Source organism: Lactuca serriola, chromosome 1 (assembly GCF_051521515.1).
Source record: "Lactuca serriola cultivar US96UC23 chromosome 1, Lser_US96UC23_V15, whole genome shotgun sequence".
NCBI lineage: Eukaryota > Viridiplantae > Streptophyta > Magnoliopsida > Asterales > Asteraceae > Lactuca > Lactuca serriola.
Genome location: NC_136408.1, coordinates 116,694,423 through 116,716,020, shown reverse-complemented (window position 1 = coordinate 116,716,020; position 21,598 = coordinate 116,694,423). Strand labels below are relative to the sequence as shown.

Sequence of the window (21,598 nt, the reverse complement as noted above, 5' to 3'; positions counted from 1 at the left end):
TTCGACATCGTCTTTGTTAACTACGATTGCTAATCGGATTGTGCTTACATTTGTAGTTACTAGACTTATCCAAGTGGGAGGCTGTTGGGTTAGTGTCTAAGCCCATAACTATATTTGGTAAGTACTTGACCCGGTTGTGCATGGTCCTTTTTGGTTGCCTTCACCAGAGCAACATGATAGGATGATTTATGAATAAAGAGGTTATTATGGTTTATTAATATATTATATGATTAATATATTAAAGGAGAAATCATATAGTTTAATTAATATTAGACAAGAATTAATTAAGAACTAATTTGTGGCTAAAAGAGATTAATTAAATAAAGGGGATTAGAACTGTTAATTGTGTGATAGTTGGTTTTGGGCTGTGGATCCTTATGGATCATGGAGTGGACGAAATTAAGGTGTATGGACTCCTTGAATTCGTCCAAGCCCTAATCTAGAAGGATCCTTGGACTTCTTAAAGCCTAAGTAATCCAATTAGGGTTTAAGGCTATAACCCTAGTAGCTCAAGTATTTAAAAGACCAAGGGGCTATAGAAATCGGCTACCAGAAACCCTAAGGAGTTCTCAGAGCCGATTTTGCGCCTACCACCTCACTCCAAATCATCTGCTCGCCTCTTGGTGTTTGTAAGCCATTAGAGGAGTGACACTTGTGACGCTAAACTCCAAAGATAACAAGATTCAAGCTTCCAAGTAAAGGTAATCATCTAGATCTCTTTTAGATTGTCAATTTTGAATGGTATATCATAAATCTAGGGTTTGCAAGTCTTGGATGAAAGCATGTTCATTAGAGAAACCTAGATCCAAGCTTTAGGGTTTGTATGTGCACATAGGAATGTTCTTATGGCTCAAACCCATCATATACATCAAACTACCAACTGCTAAGGCATAAGGAACTTCAGACACTTCTTTTTAGTCTTCTTCCATCTTTGAGATTGTTTATTTTAGAGTCTCAGATGAATACCCAAAGGTGTACTTTTGGAATTTACATTTTCCTTGATGAAGATTTATAGAACTTTCTTTTTGTAATTTTCTTGAGAAAGCCTCAAGTACAAGCAAATCTCTCTCCGGCTATGCTTATGCCCAAAATCCATTACTTAGAAGCCCATAGGTCCTAGATCTCAAACTCTCTACACAATTGCCTCATCATCCTATTGATTTCCCATATATCTTAACCAATAATCAAAATGTCATTAACACAAAATAAAATGATGATATATGAGAATCCAAACTTCTTTAGGTAACCCATCTCATATTTCTTATACCCATTCTTTTAAATGAAGAAATCAAACTTTAAGTACCACTGTCTTGGAGCTTGGTTTAAACCATACATATTTTTCTTCAACATGCACACTAAATGTTCCTTGCTAACTGTAAGAAACTCATTGGTTGTGTCATATAGTTGACCCCTCTTTTCTATTGGAACCCTTAAACCACTAATCAAGACGTCTGTTCAGGTTCACTATTATCTCCCTATTATCTGGTAGTAAGAGGTAGTTTGCTAAAGAACACAACATAGATATAGAGTTCTTATCTCTCTGGTAGATCTTCAAACAGGATGAGGTAGTTTTTTTCTTTTTTCTTAAAAAAACACTCAATCCTAACACCCCATGATATACATTTAAATTATGTCTTGAATTGAATGGGTCTCACCACAACCAATCTCCTTCCCTTTTTGTCAATTTCATTGAGTCAGATTTTAATTAGAAAACTCAACATTCTCGGTTTCACACGACATTTTTTGACAAGGACGGACCCAAGATTTCGTAGTAGTTGTTGCCAGTGGCACGTATGTGTTCCCGGTGGCACATTTTTCCTTTTACGTAGTGACACAAATGTAGAAAAAACGAAAAATTCGAAAATTTTTACATTGTATCCGAAAAATAAGGGGTTGCCGGTGCCACTCTGGACACCATATAAGTGGAAGAGTCCATTTTTTTCGAGAACTAATCGGTAATAACTTGAAGGACAGAATCTGGTTTTTGGGGTTTACTAAAACAATATAGAATTCAAGTGAAGGGAGAAAAGAACATCACAAAACAAAAATATAGAACTCATGTGGAAGATGTGATCGAACAGCATGCAGGTAGAGGAGGATGAGAGTGCTGATATTTTTTTTATTGCCAAGAGTAATAATTTGAGACTACTATATTTCTTGACCACATGTTGTACAGCTTTCAAATGATGTTATTTTTTGGTCTGATGTATGAGTGAATTTGCTGAGAAAAAATCGTTTGCCAGGCCAATCATAAGAACAAAAGTTTTGTTTTTGGTTAAAATAAAAAAAAGAATCAAATCGCGAAAAAAAGAAAGAAAAGAAGTTGAACAAATAAAATGTGCTTCTTTAAATACTCCATGCATCAAGATCTCTTCTTTCATAAACAAACCATGAACACAATTACGATATGGGTATTATTATATTTCCTAGGTCTATTGCTTCTCGTACGATCCATGACTGTTGGCTTCACTATCGATCTCATCCATCGTGACTCCCCATTGTCTCCCTTTTACGATCCTTCTCTCACAGTCTCCCGGAGAGTGGTTGCCGCCTTCAATCGCTCCTTCCACCGTGCTCAGTTTTTCAACTCCATGCTTTCCGGCGTCACTAATATCTTTCCGAACCCTCAGTTAGCTGATTATCTCATGAAGATATCAATCGGCACTCCACCTCAAGAAATCATCGGAGCTGCTGATACAGGGAGTGACATAATATGGACACAATGTGAACCTTGTTCTTATTGTTTCAACCAAAAGCTTCCCATCTACAGACCCGACAATTCCTCCACTTATAACTCGATAACTTGTGACTCCAAGTCTTGCATGTTGGTCCCAATGAGATCTTGCACCACATCCGACAACACTTGTTTGTATCTGGTCGTGTATGGAGATCTTTCGTATAGCTCCGGAGAGCTAGCGACGGAGACTGTTACACTCCGGTCAGATACAGATGGCGACTCGTTGGCGTATCCACGTGTGATGTTCGGGTGTGGGCACAGAAATGCAGGCATGTTTACTGACGACCAAAGTGGGATAATCGGGCTCGGAGGAGGGCCTTTTTCTCTCATTACACAAATGGGGTCTTCCATTAAAGGGAAGTTTTCATATTGTCTTGTCCAGATGTTTCCTCATGTGGAAAGATCAAGTAAAATGTACTTTGGTGATGCTGCCATGGTTGCCGGAGATGGGGTGGTTTCCACCCCGATACTTTCCGGCTACGGCCGGGAGACCTTTTACTACCTTAACTTTGAAGGGATTACAGTCGGAGGACAACGTGTTGATTTTTACACCACGAAACCTACTTCTGTGGAGGGTAATATCATTATTGATTCCGGAACATCTTTGACTTTTTTTCCTGAAGAGTTCTACAATCGGCTACAGTTGGCGGTGAGACATACGATGAAAGATATTGTGCCGGTTAGTCCTGACCGGGAAAATAATCTGAGGTTGTGTTACAACCGGATAGAAGTGATGGCCGATCTTCCGGTGATGGTGGCTCATTTTAATGGGGCGGATTTGGAGTTGGATCCGATGAACAGTTTTGTTCAAATAGACAATGCTTCGATTTGCTTGGCGTTTGCTCCGGTAGATGGTGTTGTCATTTTCGGAAATCTTGCACAGATGAATTTCTTGGTAGGTTATGATCTTAATAAGAAGACGGTTTCGTTTAAAAGAACGGATTGTATGAAGTTATGATCTTCGTCTACAGGAATCTAGCATAAATGAACTTTCAGTGTAAGAAGACGATTTGGATAATGGGTATGTAGTTATGATCTTTACGACTTTAGCTATAATTGAATTAACAAAAGAATAAGGAGGTTGTTTGGAAATTTGATAGTAATAACCTGAGAAAACAAAGGTTTATTGCCGACGGGAAAGCAACCTTTTGAAAGAACAAACTAGAAACACAGAAACAACATGAACCACTATCTCCATGAAAGCTACATGATCTCCGGTTCTCCACGTTTTTTTTACCACCGGTGATATATATATATATATATATATATATATATATATATATATATATATATATAGGTTCAATTATTCTAGATAATTATAGATGATATCGTATGCTATGAGAATGAAAAAAAAATATGGTGGTGAAGGAGAGACGATGCGGGTGGTGGAGGATAGGTGGTGATTCATATATGAATACATTTACATTTATATTTATCTATAATTATCTTACTCATCATTCGTCGCACCGGTACGACGGATCATTTACGACAAAAATAAATGATTAGCATCATTTTCAACATTTTTATTTTGTCAATCCCCCACACCCTCTCTCTCTCTCTCTCTCTCTATATATATATATATATATATATATATATATATATATATATATATATATATATATATATATATATATATATATATATATATATATAGACACACACACTATATGTATGGCTACGCAGAGGAGTGGCAACAAATCGAGATCTTGACAAATAGTTTTCTTACCTACAAGCAATTATTAGATTTTGTTATTAGTTATTAAGTAATAAAAAAATTAATACATGAATTCAATATTTTAATATTGTCATTTTGCTTAAAATTGAATTTGTTAATAACCTTCTTCAATTCACATCTTCAAAATTTTTGCAAGTATTAATAATTTATTTATGCATATTTGATTCGTATTAAAACCTTTCTAAATTGGGGTCTATTTTACAAACTATTTTCAAGACACGCTTTGTGTAAGTTTCATGGCTGTTTTTAAATAAACATGTTAGGGAGTGTTTTCATGGGTCACAAAGTGTTTCATTATAGTAATGTATTTTCATTATCAATAATATAGATAATGTATTTGTTAAGTAAATATACCTCAAGTTGAGACCCAAAGGACAACAATGATTTCCCGTTGAACAAAAAGTCTGTATTCAAGGATCCAATCCTAAAGAGATAATTGCTCTTCGACGCTGTACAGTTCAACATCATCGATTGGGTCATCACGCAAATGATCACCCCAACACTTCTCAAGTAAGGCTTGAGAGTACACGTCCTCGAAGAAAATAAAACAACACAATTTTTATTATACTAAAAGTTGATACATATAGATGAATGAATTTTTATAAATATGATGGTGAAGATAGCGATGCATAGTAGATACAAGAAGAATTCAGATTCATACATACATACGTACTTATTTATAGATTAGTTGGGTGAGGGGCGAATGTGGTATGTGTTTCATATCAATAGTAGGGAGAGACACCGGCAACGGAGACAACACGGGCGTGAAGCTACTGTGATAGTGGTGTATCGAAACAATGGTTTTATGGCCGGGCAAATCGTCAGTGGGTAGAGGTGGATCGGGGAGACTTCGACCATGGCTTGGGAGAATCGACGTTCCTTTTTTTCATCTAAGTGTATAGAAGGCTAGTTTAAAATTAGAAGAGAGTAAGTATTTTGTATTTTACGGGAATTTCATCGGGACATTTCGACAAATATCTGGCAGAAGCCAAAAGGCCTAGATCCTCGTCCAGTTTTAAAACCCCTTTTACATTTTATTTATTTCATTTGATTTCTTAATTTGTTAACATATTATTGTCTTAATTTGTTTTCTAGGCTTAATGATTAAATTTAATTTTCTTATTATTTCTATTGTAAATAACTTTGTAATTTCATTTTAGTTTGTTGTTTTAATCAAATTCTATTTTTTTTTAGCTTTTCGTATTAATTGTTTGTAAAATTTTTTATGTAATGTATATTAAAATGTAAAAAAACAATCAACTTAATATATATATATATATATATATATATATATATATATATATATATATATATATATATATATATATATAGAGAGAGAGAGAGAGAGAGAGAGGTTTAGGTTATTGTATTTTAACTAATTATTATATGGATGTAGGATTAATTGTGGACCAATCAAATTTAAAAAATCTAATAAAATGTTTATAATTTTAATTAATATAAATAAAATAAAATAAACATTTTATTAAATGTAAACGGGTGTATAAGTGTAATTTTGTACATTTGTCATTATCATCAAAATAGGAAATAAATGATTTTTCTTTCAACCGACATCATAATCCCAAAATCATGGCAGATACCCTAAATCAATTATTGTTTCTATCGAAACCCATAATCAAACAAGATTTAGTTGAATCAACAATAAAAGCGAAAGATTTTGTTGGTAGTTTGTATATAATGATGGATTTTCATCGAGCTGTTTACTGAAGTTGCATTGGGTTATTATGGAGGGCAATGATTCACGTAGAATGAAGAGTACAAGCTCGAGTACTTTCAAGACGAAATTTAAAAATACCCCTGCAACCGTCTTGAATATTGATGATGACGATGATGATTTCACTTCTCCCCATAGAGGTACTTTCTATTGTTTAATATTTTAATTTTTTTTGAGTTGAAGCCCTAAAATTATGTTCGAATGTTTGAAAAATGTAGTATTTAGATGTGGTTTGTTTAAGTTTAATAGCATAAACTTGTCAAAATATATATAGAAGGAAGAGGTTTTTTTAGGGTTTTGTTAATTGAATATGAAAAATCTATTCGAATGTTTGAATAACATGGGATGTGATTGTGGTTTTGTTAATCTGAATAAAATCAAGATATTAGAAGTTAATAAGAAGATAATTTTTTTTTTGTTTTTTGTTTTTTGTTTTTTGTTTTTTTTGGGGCTTTGTTATTTGGTTCTTAAGGGCTTTCAGAATTAGTATACGATTAAGAATGATGAAGAATAATTAAGTCTTTTATTACGTTAGGAAGGTGTGATGGAAATACTAATATTCTGTAAGAATTATTGATGGTACATTTCATTCTGTTGGAATTAAATCATTCATATTTTTGTATGTGATTGTATTCTGAAACATATATTCTATTAGAATGTAGTGTATTATACTTTGATTATTAAAGTATAAATTGGAATATATTAGTAAGTAACTTTGTTTCTTTGATTTATCAATTGTTGCCCAAGCTGAACAGGAGCCTATTAATATTGTTACTACAAGTGCAAAAAAGGTAAAAATGAAGTATTCTACAAGATCAACACCTGAAAAGGATAAGATCGTTTCTCCACCTACTGGTCATTTTTTGATTTGGTTTAAGAGTTTGAATAGAAATTATGTTAGAATATTTTATAACTTTACTATATGGAATTCTTTAAGAATTAGTATATAGTTTATAGTTCTATCAGAATGAGTTATATTAATTATATATTCTGTTTAGTTTTTTGTTAATGGTGATAGAAAGACTTATATTCTGTAAGAATGGTTGGAGAGTAACTTGCTGTGTTTATGTGATTCAGCAGTTGGTGCCCAAGCTGAACATGAGCCTATTAATATTGTTGGTACAAGTGCAACAAAGATAAAAAGGAAATATTCTATAAGATAAACACTTGAAAAATAGAAGATAGTTTCTCCACCAACAAGTAATTTCTTGTTTTGGTTTTTTTATTTGGTTTAGTAGTAGAATACTTAAAATAATGTTTGAAAATTTTGTAAGTGTAAAATATGCAATTCTTTGAGAATTAGTATACAATTGCATGTTCTATCCGAATGATTAATAATACTTGTATATTATAGTTAATTTTTTTTTTTGTAAATGATGATTGAAAGACTGATATTGTGTAATAATGAATGGAGAAGAGCTAACTATGTTTATGTGATTCAACACTTGGTCCCCAAGTTGAACAAGAGCCAATTAATATTGTTAGGACAAGTGTAAAAAAAGGAAAAAATGAAATATTCTGCAAGAGCAACACCTGAAATGGAGGATAAGAAATCTGTCGAAGCAATGTCAGAAAAGAAAAAAGCAAGAGGTTTGAATGAATTATGTAACACCGTAAATTTTCAAACAAATCTTTCATTTTAAATCATATAATTCCCATAACACATATCATAAAAATCACATTTATTAAGTTTACAAATTGCAACTCTGTAAATGTTTGATTAAATCCAGGATCCTCAAAACATAGTTCTTTCACTGGTGTGTGCAATCAAGTCGGTGCGTTTCCGTGATCCTGAGAAAACCTGAAACACATAACACACAACACAGTAAGCACGAAGCTTAGTGAGTTCCCAAAAATACAACAAACAACACATTAGCCACTCGAGGCTATAACTATGTAAGACCCTCCAGTCCGTGTGTGTCAGTGAGACCCTCTAGTCCCACGACTCCTTAGACCCTCAGGTACGGTCTTAGTGAGGACCCTCCGGTCCGATCTCAGTAACGCATAATATAGCATATATACCACACAGACAAAATGCATAACTCAAGTAAGAACATAAGACCCTCTGGTCACACATAAATACCACTCTAGGTAACGTATAGTGAGAAGACTCACCTCGCAAGCTAGCAAGTAACAATCTCGTACTCAGAAATCTCGAACCAGTCTCCGCCTAACACATAGGATAACATCTTCAATTAATACTCTATTTATACTCATATACACCAAAGGCTATTCTTGTTCTCTGTCTCACTCTTGAAGTGGATAAAATAACATTTTACCCCTCCATGGTCTCTATTGCTCATGATTGACCCAACCCTAAAGTCAACAAAAGTCAAACTCGAGTCAACAGTCCATTTTAGAACCGACTCGCCGAGTGCACCTATGTGACACGTCGAGTCCACTCGTTTTCTCAGAAGTCTCGTGAAGGACAACTCAACTCATCGAGTTGACCCCCAACTCACTGAGTTATCGCATGATCAAGCTCATCGAGACAAACCCTCACAGACTCGTCGAGTCAGGCCATGGACTCTGCGAGTCCCTTCGATCTGATTTCTCATTCAGACGTCCAAGGTCAGATCTACCACACTAGACTCTACATCTAGTCCTTAAAGGCACAGAAGTCACATAAAGTCTCGACCTTTACGTTCATGCATGACATATATGTCCAAAAATGCCAATACCAAGTCTTACAAAGGGTTAAGTGCTCAAAGTCTAGTCTCTAGCTCAATAAAGTTCAGGTCTTTGGGCTCTTAAGACCCTCCACACTTCAGATCTGGGGTTTCAACCTCAAATCATACACAAAAGGCTCAATGACTAAGAAATGGAAGAAAACCCTAGAAAACCCCCATATCAAAATCTCTTTAGAAGATGACCAAGTTAGCATATTTACCTCAAGCAAACACTGCTGAATATGTGGATCTAAAGCCTCCTTTTGCCCCAACCTCAATACTCTTCACTTCTCCTTCAAAGAATGCACCAACAACCACCAACTTAGCTCTTCACTCACTTTCTAGCTCTAATGGTGATTAGGGTTTTCTCTCAGGGGTGTAGGGTAACTGGTGAGGCGGAAATGGGGCATAAGTTCCCTTGTATAGGCCCCAACCCTGGGAAATTAGGGTTTCTCTACCCAGCACCTACTCAGCGAGTCAGCCCTCTGACTCGTCGAGTCCACTAATTAATTCCACGCGGGTAACTCGACCCTACTCGGCGAGTTGGACTCACAACTCGTCGAATCACTCCATAAATTTCAAACTTTAAACACACAATAATATACCTAAAAGTACGAATGTTACAATTCTCCCCACTTGAATTAGAATTTGCCCTTAAAATTGCTCCTCAACAACACATAGATCAAACCCAATAACCCGAAAAGCACCACTGAAAGGATCTCATACCACACATATATCTTTCTCTATGTACACCCGAATCCAAATAGGAACTCCCAAATTCGGAATAAGACAGACCCTTCTACCACTACAATAACCCTTTTGACTCTCCAAACATAGTTCTTTCACTGGTGTGTGCAATCAAGTCGGTGCGTTTCCGTGATCCTGAGAAAACCTAAAACACATTACACACAACACAGTAAGCACGAAGCTTAGTGAGTTCCCCAAAATAAAACAAACAACACATTAGCCACTCGAGGCTATTACTATTTAAGACCCTCCAGTCTGTGTGCCAGTGAGACCCTATAGTCCCACGACTCCTTGGACCCTTAGGTACGGTCTTAGTGAGGACCCTCCGGTCCGATCTCAGTAACGCATAATATAGCATATATACCACACAGACAAAATGCATAACTCAAGTAAGAACATAAGACCCTCTGGTCACACATAAATACCACTCTAGGTAACGTATAGTGAGAAGACTCACCTCGCAAGCTAGCAAGTAACAATCTCGTACTCAGAAATCTCGAACCAGCCTCCGCCTAACACATAGGATAACATCTTTAATTAATACTCTATTTATACTCATATACACCAAAGGCTATTCTTTTTCTCTGTCTCACTCTTGAAGTGGATAAAATAACATTTTACCCCTCCATGGTCTCTATTGCTCATGATTGACCCAACCCTAAAGTCAACAGAAGTCAAACTTGAGTCAACAGTCCATGTTAGAACCGACTCGCCGAGTGCACCTATGTGACTCGTTGAGTCCACTCGTTTTCTCAGAAGTCTCGTGAAGGACAACTCAACTCATCAAGTTGACCCCCAACTTACCGAGTTATCCCATGATCAAGCTCATCGAGACAAACCCTCACAGACTCGTCGAGTCAGGCCATGGACTCTGCGAGTCCCTTCGATCTGATTTCTCATTTAGATGTCCAAGGTCAGATCTACCACACTAGACTCTACATCTAGTCCTTAAAGGCACAAAAGTCGCGTAAAGTCTCGACCTTTACGTTCATGCATGACATATATGTCCAAAAATGCCAATACCAAGTCTTACAAAAGGGTTAGGTGCTCAAAGTCTAGTCTCTAGTTCAATAAAGTTCAGGTCTTTGGGCTCTTAAGACCCTCCACACTTCAGATCTGGGGTTTCAACCTCAAATCATACACAAAAGGCTCAATGACTAAGAAATGGAAGAAAACCCTAGAAAACCCCCCATATCAAAATCTCTTTAGAAGATGACCAAGTTAGCATATTTACCTCAAGCAAACACTGCTGAATCTGTGGATCTAAAGCCTCCTTTTGCCCCAAACTCAATACTCTTCACTTCTCCTTCAAAGAATGCACCAACAACCACCAACTTAGATCTTCACTCACTTTCTAGCTCTAATGATGATTAGGGTTTTCTCTTAGGGGTGTAGGGTAACTGGTGAGGCGGAAATGGGGCATAAGTTCCCTTATATAGGCCCCAACCCTGGGAAATTAGGGTTTCTCTACCCAACACCTACTCAGCGAGTCAGCCCTCTGACTCGTCGAGTCCACTCATTAATTCCACGCGGGTAACTCGACCCTACTCGGCGAGTTGGACTCACAACTCGTCGAGTCACTCCATAAATTTCAAACTTTAAACACACAATAATATACCTAAAAGTACGAATGCTACAATTCTCCCCACTTGAATTAGACTTTGCCCTTAAAATTGCTCCTCAACAACACATAGATCAAACCCAATAACCCGAAAAGCACCACTGAAAGGATCTCATACCACACAGATATCTTTCTCTATGTACACCCGAATCCAAATAGGAACTCCCAAATCCGGAATAAGACAGACCCTTCTACCACTACAATAACCCTTTTGACTCTCCAAAATCTGGATACTCTAGTGGTCTGTCTCACCGCCAGACCGCCCTCTCAAGATATCACCATGTTATTCGCTCCTCGAATAACAGACCCCGATAAGTCACTGCCCCTGTAGTTCTCTCATTGCAACTTGATAGAAAAAGTCAAAGCCCAAAAAAGTTGGCTACTGATCACTCATACCAGACATACTAAATGATCCATAACATACTCCAAGGAACAAAAGGGTCACATTACACCAGAAACCCATCCACTATACTGCAATCGAAATCCATCTGAACAAAGAACTCTCAATGCCATGTCCTCCGACACAAGAAAATGATCATGTTTGCTCAGAAGTATCCTCTGACATCTATCAATCATAAGCCCCAGCTCCCTCTTAGATATCCCTCTCAACATTGAGCACCAGGTCAACTCTCGACCCCACAGTTCAACCTCCAAAGGTTACCCTTTGCATGCCCCAAGATGTCTCACTGACTTCCTTCTCACAACAACTATCTCGGCCCATCGTGACACACAAGTCATGAAGTTTGCTTTACCCCAAGCGAACACTACAATCCCAACGGAAATAGTCTCACCCTCGACCTATGTTGTCTACTACTCATTAGTTCCATGCATCTCGCGGTCCTTCCCATACAAACAATCTGACACACTCAAGTCTAAGACAACATATGACACACATTACCCCTCAAGACGAAATACATCTTTGAATCTGAAATCTCATTCGCTTACTCAATACACTACCAAAGCCAAACTTAAACTTCAGAGTCTGGTCTGGCATAGAATTGGAACCACTCGTCCAATGAAGCACTCCACTCATGACCCCTAACCCACAACCAACACATACATCACTCCTCCAATTCCTCTCGATTGCGATAACCATAGAATATAACGATCCCCGACAAATATGGAGACCCCAATCTCGCCCCTGGTCCGACCACCAGGTTCCCAAAACTCAAAGAATAAGGCTACCCAAGCCTAAAAACTCTTTTTCGTCATGCTCTGACTAGCGAATAATATGAATCCCCGTAGTATCATAACATTCATTCACACTAACTCGTGAAGGATACAGCTCCCCGCAGGTCTACGACACTCTCTCACCGACTCATGAATACTACGGCTCCCTGCAGTATCACAACACTCTCTCGCTGACTGGTGAACACTACGACTCCCCGTAGTATCACAACACTCGCTCTCACTGACTTGCCATGGGCTCGGTCCATGGTTTTCCCCGAATAATCTGAAGTGATTACTCCCACTTGGATCCACTCACCCTCTTATCCCCCTTAATCTCCTCCTCGAGTCATCACCCCACTGAGTTCATTATCGAATACTCCACGACTCAACATAGATAGGTACACACACCCACCCAGGTTAAGCATCACCACTCTTGAGGACAACTGTCATGACCAACACTTTTCTTGCTGCAATTCACATTCTTGGATAATCCCATTTAATGACAATTAGCTGAAGGGATCCCACTGGAACTATAGTCACTTGATACTCCACTTGCCATCTCATAAATCAAGTCTCAAAATAATCTTAAAATTCAGGGCATTCTACTCGGATACCTCGGTGCACCATCACAGAACCTCACGATGTCTTGCCTCAACCACTGATCTCCTACTTACGACATCATACTCAAATAAAGCAATGCATCCTTCCATAATCTCATAACTGATCTCCTTCTCACACAACTCGAAACTTTAGAATATTTCAATTTCTCAATTGAAACATGGACGAATCAACAATGACTCAGAACACGTTGACGACCATCCGAAACTCCCTCCTCTATTGCTCACAACCCATGCAAGAACACACATACCGACCCTGAAGTTGGTTACCCAATCAACTTCTACCCTTCCCAGTTTGCATATAACAACCCATACATTGAACCATAAATTCTCAACCGTTGAAACTATCCTTATGAGCCACCTACCTCAAATTTACCATTACAACCTCGAAGAATTCCTAACCACCACAAGGTTTCCGTCCAACAGCTGCCTGCCATAGAGACACTCATCCTTTCCTGAACACGTACAACATGCATTATCTCACTCTGCACATCGCCTCGACCACCAATAATGCTGGTCTAATGTATCCGAACCGTAGGTCACTATATCTAGTCCTCTAACCACTCCTGAACAAATCTATAATACTCTCAATATAAGACCCGGTTCTCCCCCACTCAGGGCTCGAACCATCATCATTTGGCACACGAACAATCTATTCCAAATATTGTTCCACCAGGTACATCATAATTACTCTTTGAAAGTACCACATAACACTCGGTGATCTTCTCGATAGAAACCAAGCAACTCCAAACATCCCGAATCTCGGATAAAATCCTTGAAAACTTTCCAACGTGTCATCCAAAATCTCACACTGACACACTACCAGACATCTCAACTGTCCCATAGTAGCCATGACTCTCAGTCTGAAAATAGTGAACTATCACACTCCTCATCTTCTACTTGCCAACCAACCTCCCATCATGAGAATTATCATGAGAGTAGAGACCTCACCCCCACACTCGATATCCATCATAGACAATGAGTGCCACCGCCCCAATATACTCCACCTGATCACCCGACACTACTGCTAACATATGCCCTACTATCCTCAAATAGGGTATATCCTTGTACTTGACCATCTCAGTCCCTAATGATGACCGTCTCATGCTGTAATATTACCTTGTGTCAGACATACTGCCCAAATACTCAGCTGAAAGATCGCAACCAACGCTACCCCACAGGGTTTACCTCCATGCTCAGAAACCGAAAGCTCAATATCTCTTCTGCTTCTCACAGAAAATAGCACAACTCTGGTCATAGAAAGTCATATATCTACTATCGGCCGATTGCCCAACACAGACCATAATCCTTCATAAAGCACCATCGCTACTCGTCCTTGAGTCTTGTGACTCCAACTGTCATCTCACCATAAATCTCTCGGAAACTAACTCAATTTCCCTCTCAAGGTATGCTCCATTGAAACTCGTTCAACATGGCCCTCTGGCCCCAAACTCTATCACATCTTATCTTAGTCTAATCAATATCAACGGGATTACTGGTAAAACCAGAAGCACTAACCGCCACGAATGATGGTACTCGAACCATGTGACCACCTCTCGATCTGCTATGAATCATGCTAATCGAATCATGTTACCTCCTCTCAATTTGCTACTTAGAACCTCTAGAATTCTCCCTGTTTCGAGTATGGGTCCTCTGCTCTTCAGTAGTACGGGCCCATACTATTGGATTAGTCTCTAAGTCCATAACTATAATGGTATGTACTTGACCCGATCCGCATGGTCCATTTGGGTTGCATGGCATCGAAACAATTTGGATAGACTTTTATGAGAAAAGGATATTTATGATTTGTTAATATATTATAAGTTTTAATATATTAATATGAAATCATATTTATAATTAGTATTGATCAAGAATTATTTTTGAATTAATTTTTTGATCAAAAGGAGACTAATGAAATATATGGGGAATGATTGTGTAAACCATTCATTCTTATATATGTGGGCTTATGATCCATAGTTCTTCATGTTGGGCTAAACCCATGGAGTAACCCATGGATACTCCATGGAGGTTTCAACCCATGGAGCATGAAGAATATGGAAAGACATAGGTTAAATGGTGTAACCCTAATAGCCACAATATATAAGGACCCCATGGCTCAAGAAATCAGTACTAAGGTGTGTACACATGAGGGCTAACCGATTTGAGCATAATAACTTCTCACTCAAGTTATTCCAAGTTGTTGGTGATGTTGTGTGAACCATTTGAGGTGTCATACTTGAGGCACTAGGCTCTTAAGCTCCATGGAATCAAGCTACTCCATCTTAAAGGTATGTCATTCTACTAGTTTCTTGTAGTATAGTTACTTCTTATTATGATAGTTAGGATGAAACCTTGGACTATAGAATATTTGCATGTATAATAGAGAAAACATAGATCCAAGGTTTATAGGGTTGCATGTACACAATAGGAGTGTTAGAATTCTCATAACCCTTCACATACTACCTGCCACATCTACGCATACTTTCCACACGGATCATTCCAGATTTTCTAAGTAGTTTCTCAACCTCCTCAATCATCAATCCCGTCACGCGTGTTCGCTCTCCAGCAAAACACTCTCCATTATTAGCGTACTCATCTGACTAAGCTCACTCCCTAGGCTCTTCCTAGGTGCTCACACATCTCTGCCATCAACTACTGAAGAACCCTTCATGATGCCAACCATCTACCTCCTGAATATCGTCATATTCACTTAGTAGCTAACTCTAATCATCAAGAGTTCCGCAAAGCACGAAGCAAGCAGCATTCGGGTATCGAATAATCTCCATCAGCACGTAAAACCACTCTAGGTTACAACTCTATTTTCTTTACTCACACTTAAAGGGTGTCATCAAACTCAAGCACCTCTACCCTATGCAGGTATCAAACTACTCTCTCAGTAGGCTCCTCTAATGCTCATCTAGGTATCTCCCATAGATTACTCCTCTACTCAAAACTCTACCTCTGAAATATTCATTTTGGATACTCTTAGTCCGCACATACTCAAAGCACATCACAAATAACAAAATCCCTAGGCCAAGGCATCACAATTCAGACAACTCTAGCCCTAAAATATGAAATACCTAGCCTATCACCTAACATGAATCACTAATATCTTAATAATAAACTCATAGCACAACTAAGTAAGTATACATTGGGAAATCACCGTTCGGGCTTGGCTGATTGTACACAATGCTCCTTCTCGTTTTCTCTTGGAAACTCTTACTCATTTTAGAAAAATCATTTCTTTTGAAAATCTTTCTCAAATCCCAGTTTGAGTCCAGACATACCCGAAGGTGTATCCAAATCCTCTTGTAGTTGCCTTCCATCCTCTTGAAGGAGAAGTGAAGAGTATTGAGGTTGGGGCAAGAGGAGGCTTTGGATCCACAGATTCAAGAATGTTTGCTTGAGGTAAATATGCTGACTTGCTCATCTTCTAGGGAGATTTTGATATGGGGGTTTTCTAGGATTTTCTTCCATTTCTTGAGTTATTGAGCCTTTTGTGTATGATTTAAAGTTGAAACCCTAGATCTGAAGTGTGGAGGGTCTTGAGAGCCCAAAGACCTGAACTTTATTGACATATTAAGGGAGACGATCTTGAAAAAATAGAGAAGTTAGAAATTAATATGGGAGAGTTTGGAAGGCAACTACAAGAGGACTTTGAAGATGTTTGTGTTGATGATGAAATGATTGATAAATATGAAATGTTGGAGGGTCTCAAGTGAGATTATGGGGACGAGGAGGTATGACTATTTTTTTAATAAAAAATATGTTATATTCAAAAACATGGTAGTAGATGTGTACTTTTGAGTTAAAAGTTTATATAAAAAGGTATAATTTATTTTGTTGATGAACAATATTCTAGTAGAATGTTCGTACTCAAACTTTGATCTACCATGTTTCAGGCTTACCCAACTATTATAGAGCATAACTATGGGATAATTTTGTTAGAAAAGAACACTATGAAATTGTCTTTGAAAGATGGATTGGAAAATTTTCCAGATAGTATATTGTTGAAGGAGTGGTTCGAAAAAAGCATGACTTATTCAGTGAAGTTAAGAATGAAGGAAATGAATGAATGACAAATAACATACTTATTATGATGATGTAAACAAAGGAGCGGAAGATGGTGGTAATGAAAGAGGAATTTCTCCGGTTAGACCTTTGGTAGTTTTTGGGATAAAAAGGACGATGGTGGAAGTTTTAATACTTATATTGTAGAAAATATTGATAACACAGACCATCTAACTTGTTCACGGTTTTTGGAGCATGATGAGGTGTTGGAAAAAGCCATAGAAATGACAGATGAGGCTGTATCGAAAAGTTATATCTGTGAAAAGAAAAAAGGAAAAAAATATTGGAAACAGTGGCAGGAGATAGTGCGTATAAAACCAGAAATGTATGTAAGAAGATTACAGATGCTGCTAAAGATGATGAGAATGGAGAAAGGGGGAAAAGAGGAAAACAATAGTTGTATATGGAAAGTCACCATTTGTTGAAAGAATTATTCGAATAGGTGATAAAGTGAAGACGGATGAAATCGCCTTATATAATTCAATTTTTTTCTTCAAAAAGATATTATGGGTAATTATGAATATATATTCTATTGATTTGTTTGTAAACGACAATTACATCATTGATTTACTAAAAATGGTTGAGCAGGGACAAGATTTGGGACATTGGAAGTGGTCACGTATTGCATCAAGGATTTGCATATCATTTTAAAAGAAAAATATTATACATACTATAATCATTGACTATTGGACAACATTACTTAACAAAATGGAGGAACTAAGGGATGCAGGATCGGTTGCTAGAGTTTTCTTAGATACAAACTCTTTGGTATGAAGTAATTTTAATTTTATTATCAAATATTAATTTGGGTTTTATGTTGAAGAATTTCTTGTTTCTTTTATATATATAGACATATAAGATTCTGGATGTAGCAGTTACATACAATACAAAACAATCAATATTTGATTCGATGTTGAGACTCAACATAAGGATTCTACCAATTAAACCAAGTTTTAGAGATGTTGGTATGCTAATTTTATTAAGAATTCTATTAGATTTTTCTATTATATTTTATATAGTTATAGTCTATTGTTATAATTTTTTTTGTATACCAATTATTATTTCCAATAGTTAAGAGGGTAAATATTATTTGCTATACTTTGATTTAAGGGTACCCACCTACTACAATATAGATCATGTCAACTGAACAGGCACTTTGGACAGTATATGTAAGCAAACCAAGTATTGTGGTAAGATTAAGAAATACATAGTAGTATTATTATATGAGTGTTTTTGGTATTAATACATATGACGTATAATAAATGTATTGTATTATATCATAGAAAAAATTGTCTGGTAGCTACTTAAATCACAACATCACCAAAAAGCAACTGTTTTTAAATAAATTAAACCTCGTGTCATGAATATTACATGGAGAGTAGCAAATGAAGGATCAGATTGTGGATTGTATCTTATGAGGCTTATAGAATCGTATATGGGGGAAGGTGATGGGCGTTGGGATTGCCGTTTTACAAGTAAAACAAAAAGTGATGTTATTGCTCTAAATAATTTGAGAAGAAGAGACTTGGAAGGTGCCATTTATAATATGCACAAGTTGTTTTGATTACTTAACTATGGTAGAATAGTTTTTTTTGGGAGACTTTAGTGCTTGAAATATGGTAGCTAGCATGTTTATTTTTGATATTGTAGTTTTTGTTTGGGAAACATTAGAAAATGACTCATGTTAGAATTTTTGTTTGGTTATCAAAATTATGAAACGAAGTTAGGTTTGGCTTTTAAATATTTTCAACTCATTTTATTTATTGGTTGAACATATTTTATAATTTGAATTTATTTTTGATGACAAGACATTAAAATTTAGTTTTGTGTTGTTTTATATTGTTTTTATAAGAATTATTATTTATAGTTAATGTTAGTTATAAATAATAAAAATAATGTGGCATTATTCTTAAAGAATAAAATTGATGACAATACATTAAAATTCAGTTTTGTGCTATTTTATACTGTTTTTATAAGAGTCATTACTCATAGTTAATGTTAGTAATAAATAATAAAAATAATATGACATTGTTCCTAAAGAATGAAAAAATAAAAATATGTTATGAAATATAATAAAATAAAATGTATCTGTAATTGAAAGAATTTAACAGTGTATGAAATTATAGTCATTCCGTTTAGTGATTTATTATATTGTTATCTAGAAATGAGTGTGTTGGTATATGGTTTTCCTATAAATGTAAAATAAACAAAACATTATGTAAATTAGAATAAATTAGAATTGTATTAGGTAGGTATGTATAATTAAATTGTATAAGTATATATTAATTATTGGTTGGAATATATAATTATGTTGGAATGTTTAAGCAAGTTAGTTGATTCAATCTTTTAGTAATGCTATGTATGTTGGTTTTACAAAGTAGTTATGAAAATAAATGCTTATAAAGGATTGTTATGTTGGCATAGCACACTTGAATAATGAATTAGAAAAAGGTATTCACTAGTGCATAGCAATATTAAATCATTTATTAAAAAACATAAACAATTAAAATCAATGTCAATCAAATACATGAAACATAAATGTTACTATAGTTTCATAATTTAATAAACCTATAAAAATTTTAAACTACTTCTTCATGTTTTTTGGAGGACAATTTCAGATATCATGCAAAGCCATCTGTTTACATGAACCACACTTTTTCTTAGGCTTCAAACTTTCTTTTTACAACATTTCTTTTTTAGATTTTAATCTCTTACCACGACTGCCAGTTCCCTTATATGAATATCAGATGAATTCTCAATGTCAGACACGTCATTAAGTGACTCTACACATAAAATCTGGTTGTAGAATGATTCTCTTGAGGGCATCTCATGCACTGGATACTCATGTACTAATTTTATTTTCAACTTATTCAGCTATTCGAGGTATGACTTTAACTTAGCAAAATCATGGCTAAAAAATGAAACACAACGGTTTACAGTTGAAAAAATTTCAATAGTCGTCATGGCAGAATTTGAATCGACAAAAGAATAAGAGAAATACCTCTTATGTAACTATGTTGGAATAACATCCCGACGCCGACGTCTCAGTATGTATTATTTAGGAATTTGTTCAATACTATAAAACTTAAAAACACAGAATATTTGCATACACAAAATACCGACATGTTCAAAATGCATGCAGCTACGCTTGAATGAACCATCAATTGTTGAGTAGGTAACCTAGAGTATGTATGATAGTGGATGACTATATGTTATTAAGTCGTAGTATGTGAGATCGGAAGAACTTCATTTACAACTTTGTTCAAAGTTGGATCCTGATCTGTGAGAACCAACTTATAGTGTTTTTTTAAATGCTTTCAAGATAGCTCTAACCAACCAAGAATAAGAACTACCATCTTCTCTACTCAAAAGTCCAGCACCAAAATGTACACATTTCTTATGGTTATCTATCCTAATGAACAGAACGAAGACCATATCATACCTATGTTAAAAATAAAAAATTAATTAACAAAATTGGAAATAATGAAAAAGTAGATGATAACATTATAAATGTAAACTATACTTATTCATACAGAATGTGGCATCAAGGGATACAACATCTCAAAAAGCATTGTAGTTATACTTTGCAGTTTTTTCAGCCCAAAAAAGCGCATTCAATTTTTTCTGCACAACTCTAAACTCGAAACAAAAAGTTGGGACATTTTTTTTCCTTTCCATCGTATTGACAACAAGGAATTTTGTATCCGTACAACCTATGTAAGAATTAAGATTTTTTGTGCTATTCTTGAAATCAAATACCAATCCACCTCGAATGGAAGGCCCACCCTGAAATCCCGTATACAATCTTTGTGCTCTTGACGCACCAATATTTTTCTTTGACAGGTTATTAGTAAACATCTCCAGAGAATAATCAGGATTCCTCTTTGTACGAGACAAACACATGTTGTCCTTACCGAACAACTCATGAGTATGTTGTTCGACAACATCGTCAACAATATAATTCTAAGTACCATGTATTAGAATAAAAACAAGTTTCCCTTTGCATTCAGACCGAAATGAGTCTTTCCTTCTTTGAATCTTATTACGTGAGGGTTTAGAGTATCCACTTTAGCCAATTCTGGTTTACCTTCCCGACTGCATAGCAAATGTCTTTGTGTGATAATGTCCGATTTTGTTGTTTTAATTGTTCCAAGCCTGACATCAAAACCTGCTTCTAATGCATAGTTTTTATACATTGTTATTGCTACACCATATGAATCATATGTTGAGTTGATTTTTGGTTTGATGTCGTCAGACAGGAATCCAATAATGTGAGCCACCAGGAGAAACGTAATCATGTGTAACATGTGATTATTCTACATAAAAAACATTAAATTATATCACACAAAATACATATACAGTGAAACAAAGGAATGTCGTCGATGTGGAAATTGAAAATAATCGAAACGAATTAATGAATTGTTCTAAAATAATTTGTTATTGGTATGCTTACCTTTCTGTAAATCAATAGTATCATCTATCTCATCATCAATGATCTC

At 36.0% G+C, this 21,598-nt stretch overlaps 1 pseudogene; it reads left to right on the top strand.

The window, feature by feature from the left end:
- The first annotated feature begins 2,390 nt into the window (after positions 1–2,390).
- On the top strand, positions 2,391–3,738 carry LOC145060456 (aspartic proteinase CDR1 pseudogene; annotated as a pseudogene).
- The last annotated feature ends 17,860 nt before the right edge of the window (positions 3,739–21,598 follow it).